Here is a 7892-nt window from a genome sequence, read left to right on the forward strand (position 1 = left end):
ATAGACGTCTTTCAAGACGTTATACCAGTGCTGGTTCAATAGACGTCTTTTAAAATATTATACCAGTGCTGGTCCAATACACGTTTTTCACGACGTTATACCAGTGCTGGTTTAACAGATGTCTTTCAAAATATTATACCAGTGCTGGTTCAATTGACGTCTTTTCAAAATATTATACCAGTGCTGGTCCAATAGACGTCTTTCAAGACGTTATACCAGTGCTGGTCTAACAGACGTTTTTGAAGGTATCATACCAGTGCTGGTTTAATAGACGTCTTTCAAGATATTATACCAGTGCTTGTCCAAAAGACGTCTTTCATGATGTTATACCAGTGCTGGTCAAATAGACGTCTTTCATGATGTTATACCAGTGCTGGTCGAATAGACGTCTTTCAAAATATTATACCAGTGCTGGACCAACATACTACTTTCAAGATGTTATACCAGTGCTGGTCCAATCGACGTCTTTCAAGATATTACACCAGTGCTGGTACAAAAGACGTCTTTCAAAATATTATACCAATGCTGGTCCAATAGACGTCTTTCAAGACGTTATACCAATGCTGGTCTAACAGACGTCTTTCAAGATATTATACTAGTGCTGGTTTAATAGACGTCTTTCAAGATATTATACCAGTGCTTGTCCAATGGACGTATTTCATGATGTTATACCAGCACTGGTCAGATAGACGTCTTTCAAGATATAATACCAGTGTTGGTCAAACAGATGTCTTTCAAGATATTATACCAGTGCTGGTCAAATTGAAGAATTTCAAGATATTATACTAGTGCTGGTCAAATAGACGTCTTTCAAGATATTATACCAGTGCGTGTTGAATAAACTACGTTCAAGATATAATACCAGTGCTGGTCAAACAGATGTCTTTCAAGATATTATACCTGTGCTGGTTTAATAGACTTCTTTCAAGATATTATACCAGTGCTTGTCCAGTAGACGCCTTTCCTGATGTTATACCAGTGCCGGTCAAATAGACGTCTTTCAAGATGTTATACTAGTGCAGGTCAAATAGACGTCTTTCAAGATGTTATACCAGTGCTGGTCTTATAGACGTCTTTCAAAAGAGTATACCAGTGCTGGCCGAAAAGACTACTTTTACCAAATTATACCAGAGCTGGACTAGCATATTGCTTTCAAGATATTACACCAGTGCTGGTCCAATAGGCTTCTTTCAATATGTTGTACTAGAGCTAGTCCAATAGTCGTCTTTCAAGATGTTATTCAAGTGCTGGTCTAATAGGCTTCTTTCATGACGGTATACCAGAGCTGGACCAACAGACTACTTTCAAGATGTTATACCAGTGCTAGTCCAATAATCGTCTTTCAAGATGTTATACCAGTGCTGATCAAATAGACTACTTTCATTACGGTATACCAGAGATTGACCAACATACTACTTTCAAGATGGTATACTGGTGCTGGTCCAATAGACGTCTTTCAAGATATTATACCAATACAGGACCAATAGACGTCTTTCAGGATGTTTAACCACTGCTGGTCTGATAGACTACTATGAAGAAATTTTACCAGAGCTGAACCAACATCTGCTTTCAAGATAGTATATCAGTGCTGGTCCAATGGACGTCTTTCAAGATGTTGTACCAGTGCTAGTCCAATAGACGTCTTTCAAGATCTTATACCAGTGCTGGTTCAATAGACGTCTTTCAAGATATTATACCAGTGCTGGTTCAATAGACGTCTTCCAGGATATTATACCAGTGCTGGTCCAATAGACGTCTTCCATCATGTTATACTAGTGCTGGTCAGATAGACGTCTTTCAAGATATTATACCAGTGCTTGTCTAAGAGACGTCTTTCAAGATATTATACCAGTGCTGGTCTAACAGGCGTTTTTCAATATATTATACCAGTACTGGTCTGATAGACGTCTTTCAAGATATTATACCAGTGCTGGTCTAACAGAAGTCTTTCAAGATATTATACCAGTGCTGGTCTAAAAGACGTCTTTCAAGATATTATACCAGTGCTTGTCTAACTGACGTCTTTCAAGACGTCCTACCAGTGCTGGTCTAACAGACGTCTTTCAAGACGTTATACCAGAGCTGGTCTAACAGACTACTTTCATGACGGTATATCAGAGCTGAACCAACAAGTGCTGGTCTTATAGACCTGTGCTGGTCGAAAAAGACCACTTATATATTATATCAATACAGGACCAATAGACGTCTTTCATGATGTTTTACCACTGCTGATCTGATAGACTACTATGAAGAAATTATACTAGAGCTGGACCAACATACTGCTTCAATATATTATACCAGTGCTGGTCCAATAGACTACTTTCAAGACGTCTTTCAAGATATTATACCAGTGCTGGTCTAACAGACGTTTTTCAATATATTATACCAGTACTGGTCTAATAGACGTCTTTCAAAATATTATACCAGTGCTAGTCTAATAGATGTCTTTCAAGATGTTATACCAGTGCAGGACAAACAGACTGCTTTCAAGATGTTATACCAGTGCAGGACAAATAGACCACTTTAAAGATGTTATACCAGATATGGAAGTAGTGCTCTTTATCTATTGATTGTTTATTTTTTATACATTTGCATACTGATTTTGTGTGCTGGAATCCTTTGCTCATAACAGTAAGTCTATCGTTTAAGATCATTTTAAAATCATTTTTGAAAATCACAGTGAATTAAAGTGTTTTTCCTCATTCTGTTTGACTCAGACAATCAAAGAGAAAAAAAGACTGTTTACCAATTAAAATCCTTCATTGTCGTTTTATTTACCATGAGAAGACTAAGGAAAAGGTGAAAATTTGTTTAATTAATAATCCGACCATGTTCTAATTATCTTACATTGGCAATGGTAAAAAGAAGTAACATTAAAAGGAAGAAGAGGAATATGATAAATACGGAACGGTTCGGGACAGTGCAGTAAAAATGTAGCATTGAACAGGCAAAACAAATAAAAAAAAGTGCGATTAATATTTTTCTTTTTATGGATGAATCATGTTGATTCTATAAAAAAAACATAATATTATTTCTTTTATAATAGTTGTTTCTCTTTGTTTGAATTGCAAATAACAATCTGCTTGTTGTGGATGTGTTTTGTTAACTTTCCCTAAAGAGATAAAAATCTTAGATTGGGTCATTCCTAAAACTTGAAGACAAAATTTCTATATTTTTGGCATTTTTCCATTTCTCTCACTTGGCATCAGTGTATCTGTGATTTTAATTATTAATGTTTCGTTTTTGTTTTGTTTTAAAATTGTCCGATTTTCAATATTTAACCTACAAACTGCTATTTTCGTTGGTATTTTTTTTCAAGGTTTAAAAGTGAATTCTTTTCTGAAAAGTGATATTCTTGTTTTAATGTATCCGCATTATCAACAATTTTATTTTTCTCGTCAAATTTACGTACAACGTGGAATACATTTATCTTATTATATTCATTGAAGATATTATGGTTCACAATGTTCATGGAAACGGTATATAAGTTCATATGGATTAAACAAAGCTATTGCATATTTAAGAATGGCCCTGACACTCCATAACTGAACATTTTTATTTGTATAAACTCATTTTTCAAAAGATAAATCGTTCATTTTGCCCCAGGTGTAATAATTATGGAGTTAAGATAAAACTATTAACACAAAAGTTTTTATCAAATGTATTTAGCAAATGCAATTACATGTAACATATTAAGTCACTGAACGTGTCTGGAAGTAAAAACAAACTGTATCTCCGCTTGACATGCATTTCTAAAAACTCCATGATTAACACCCATGTAGCAATTCTAAAAAAAAAAAATCTGATCAACAGCATATATAACAAAAAAATACAAGCCATATTCGCTAAAATCAAGGATAATTTCATTTTTACATTTTCTTCTAAATACGCAACAACAAATGAACGACGTATTTAAAATAGGTTGATGTCGTGGTGCAAGATATGAAATATGCTACGTAATTATGAAACAAATGAAAGGCGTGTCTGAAAATGTATAACATTTCTGTTTTATTTAATACACTCCTAATTTCTGACGCCACTTTGATCTTATACCTTTTTGTCGCAACGTTTGACATTCTTGCATAAAACTACTATTTCCACTGGATCCGCCTATGTATTAACGGGTGAAAAATCTTACAAACAAGGCAATTCATGTGCTCTTAATACATGGTTTTTATTTTATCAATGGATCATATATAATCCGGGTACGACGGCAGCAATAAGGAAGACGCAAAATCACCAACCATTATTTAGAGAAAACAACATTTATAATTAATTAGGACTTATTATATCATCACTGCATTGGCACGTGGGTAAGCGTCGAACCCAAGACATCCGCCATACCCAACACAACTAATTCATTGGTATAAATGATAACTAAAACACAATTAAGTGGTGGGGGGGGGGGGGGGGGTGGAGGCCGCAACTTTATTCAAAGATTTATCATGGCAAATGGCAAGGTGATATAATGTTTAATATACTACATATAGAATCCAACATGTATACTGGAAATTACTAAATTTCATTTACAATAAAAACAAAAAATGACAAGGAATAACAAATAAATTTAGTATAATTTGTATCAGCGAAAGAACAGTAATCCTCAGCGATGATTGCAAGGATACACGCGAGTCATTTGAGAGCACAGAAGTGCGTTACTGATATAACAAAACCACATTTACTTAACAAACCTTCTGTTCAAAGAAAAGCCAAAATCTCACGGCATCCTGGTATATAATGCAATTTTTTTTTTCCACATAAATATCATATGAGATGCCGTCATCATATCTATTAAGATGCATGCCACAATCGAAATCGTATATTAAACTATAAAGTTCAAGCCTTTTTGTTACGAAAAACAAATTCGATTGCATATTTCTCAAACAGAATACGAGTCGCCCACGAAAAACCCCATCCCTTATTTTTATTTCAGACAGGAGGAAACGTTTCTCCGTAGCCAATGTGTAACACATTGAAATGCCCAGACTATCTCTAGAAAGACTGAACTAATTCAAGCATGCTCAGATATATACCAAACCTGCACAGGTTGCGACACTATATTCGATATTATCATCTATGACATATACACGAACTCGAATGCTTTAACTCTAACAAATATATGAAGTATTTTTATGTAAAGTATACAGTTTACAAAAGACTCATAAGAAGTCCCCGTATAGATTGTCACAGTCACGTGATCTAACTTTTCAAACAAGTTTTGTATAGGCACAAAGCTACTTTACATAATTGCCATGCCTAAATTTGCAAAATGCATGAGTAGAAGAACACCAAAACAAATGCATTTGATAAAGACACTTTTTGGTTTTTTTTTTGTTTTGGGATTAACGCCGTTTTTCAACAGTATTTCAGTTATTAACGGCGGACAGTTAACCTAACCAGTGTTCCTGGATTCTGTCAGACACAATGTCTTTCATCAAATCGTCACGGAGAACATACGGCCCGCCCGGGGATCGAACTCACGACCCCGGGATCCGTAGATCTGCGCTCTCCCTATTGAGCTAAGCGGGCAGGCTTAAAGACACTTAAGGTATTAGGCCCATAATAGAGTACCTCCTTTTTGAAGAGTATTCAATTCCTACCATAAACCTACTTTGACTGCAATTCTCAGGGGGCGTAGGTTCAAGCCCCACTGGGACCAAAATTTTCTTTCTTAATTTTCCTTTTTTTCTAGTAAGTTTTTACCTCTTTCAAGACTTATTATTCATTTATTGTACAAAAGTGGAAAAAAATTCGTTTGATAAGCGATTTCTTGCCTTTCAAAGTAAATTTACCTCTAAAACAGAAGGGGTAGAGTTAGACATCTTTAAAAATACTGAGTTACATGCGGTAAAAGTTCTCTATTATGCCTTCATTCTTTAGATAACATATTGTGGCAGAAATTTAGGTAGGTTTTACTTCTGCCCCACGGTTATTTTTGAATGAAGTGAGCAAAGTTCAAAACAGACCCGCAGGATTTGACCTTAATTTTTCAATGTTGGTGTTAGAATTCTGTCTCATTAAATCCGTTTACTTGAGGCACCATAGAAAAAAAAATATTGACAGTTTTATTTTAAGTTTTATAATTGTTAAACAATAGTTTGATGTTTTTTTCTTTCATAAAAAATAATGGTATAATGAATTTTCTGCAAACGTTTTAGATAAAGGCCATCATTTTGAAATTTGCCTCAACTTGAGCTCGAGGAAATACCATAAATAACACAAAATTTATAAAAAACGGCAACGTAAAAGTTTTTAAGAATTTGCAACACAGTGCGAAGCACGGTCAACTGTAAGAATATACCAAGCAAATGCCATTTTTAAAACATTATTATTAGGGGCCTAATACCTTAACATACGGATTTTTTAAGTTATTATAATAATTATTGTATTGTAAATTCATAAACCATCACAGTTTTGTCAAAACATGTTTCGCTTTAATAAGCTTCTTCAGTTCACAATATAATTATTATACAAATGACAGTGCTCATCATGAACTAATGCATGATACGCATGTTATGGACGGGGAACAGTGACGTTCAAGTATACCCCTAAACACTTCTACTCTCGTCACTGATAATATATATATATATATATATATATATATATATATATATATATATATATATATATATATATATATATATATATATATATATATATATATATATATATATATATATATAACTAATGCCTCGAAGATAGGTCTGTACTGGGAAACGGAAGCAAGTATAGTCAATTTGGGAAATACACGCATCAAGGGGGTCATCACTTATTTTACACAATCCTCGACAGTATTGTATTTGTTGGCTTCTTAAAACTGACCGAGAGATTGCAAACATCCTTGAAGCATATAAGTGCAACCCTATAAATGAGAGTACAACGCCGACATACTATGTCAAGGCTCCCTCTTACACTGTTAAGGGCTTATTGCGTTCCTTAAACCTATATAAACCACCAACCATGGCTAGAAGACTATTTACTTCACTACAAGGCGATTTTTCACACGCATGCGTATTCAGTTTACTCGATAGACTACTGTTTTAGAATACTATTACTTGAACACATATGTTTTGGTACTCCTATACTCCCACTTTGCAACATCAAATTAAAACATAATTCTGTGAAAACGTTATAAAGCCGCGACATAAATGAATGTAAACTTAACATGTTTCTTCCAGCAGTTTAACAGAACATTTACTAGCAGCACTAACTCCAGAAATGTTTGTCCATTTTTGGTATTTAATTTAATTTACCAGAAAGTTCATTTCCACAATAATCTCACGGGATCATTGCTATCATTATAACTGCTTGCATTCTACGTATTTCACTCCAAAGAATCTTTATAGTCTTTTAGATTTTATCACTCAACAAAATTATTGACCAGTCGCCATATGACCTATCATGTGTCGGTGTTACGTTAAGTCCAAAAAAAAAAAAAAAAAAGAAATATTGACCAGTTATTATATATCTTTGTATGTTGTTTGTAGGAATAATATTCTGTGTGTGTGTGTGTGTTCGGGTTTAACGTCTTTTTCAACAATTTTTCAGTTATATAAACGACGGGAATAATATTCTGCTACTGTCCTGTTCCCAGATAAGGTATGCGTCTAAAACAGATCTACCATGCAGGAGCCTGAAAAACAAATGAACAGAAGCAGCAAAGATTTCCGATTAATGACAAACTATACATAATTATGTGCAATTTATGGATATTGTCATGTTTGTACTAACGACTTCAAATAATGCGTTTGGTAGTTTTGTTGGTTTGTTGGCCCAGATTATGGATATCTAAAACATGTTTATCGTTTCCAAGAACAACTGAGTGGTTAAAAGTGTACTAGAATCGTAAGTCTCATCAGATATAAAAACAATACATATAGCATCGTGTCATG

Source organism: Mercenaria mercenaria, chromosome 5 (genome assembly GCF_021730395.1).
Source record: "Mercenaria mercenaria strain notata chromosome 5, MADL_Memer_1, whole genome shotgun sequence".
Classification (NCBI taxonomy): domain Eukaryota; kingdom Metazoa; phylum Mollusca; class Bivalvia; order Venerida; family Veneridae; genus Mercenaria; species Mercenaria mercenaria.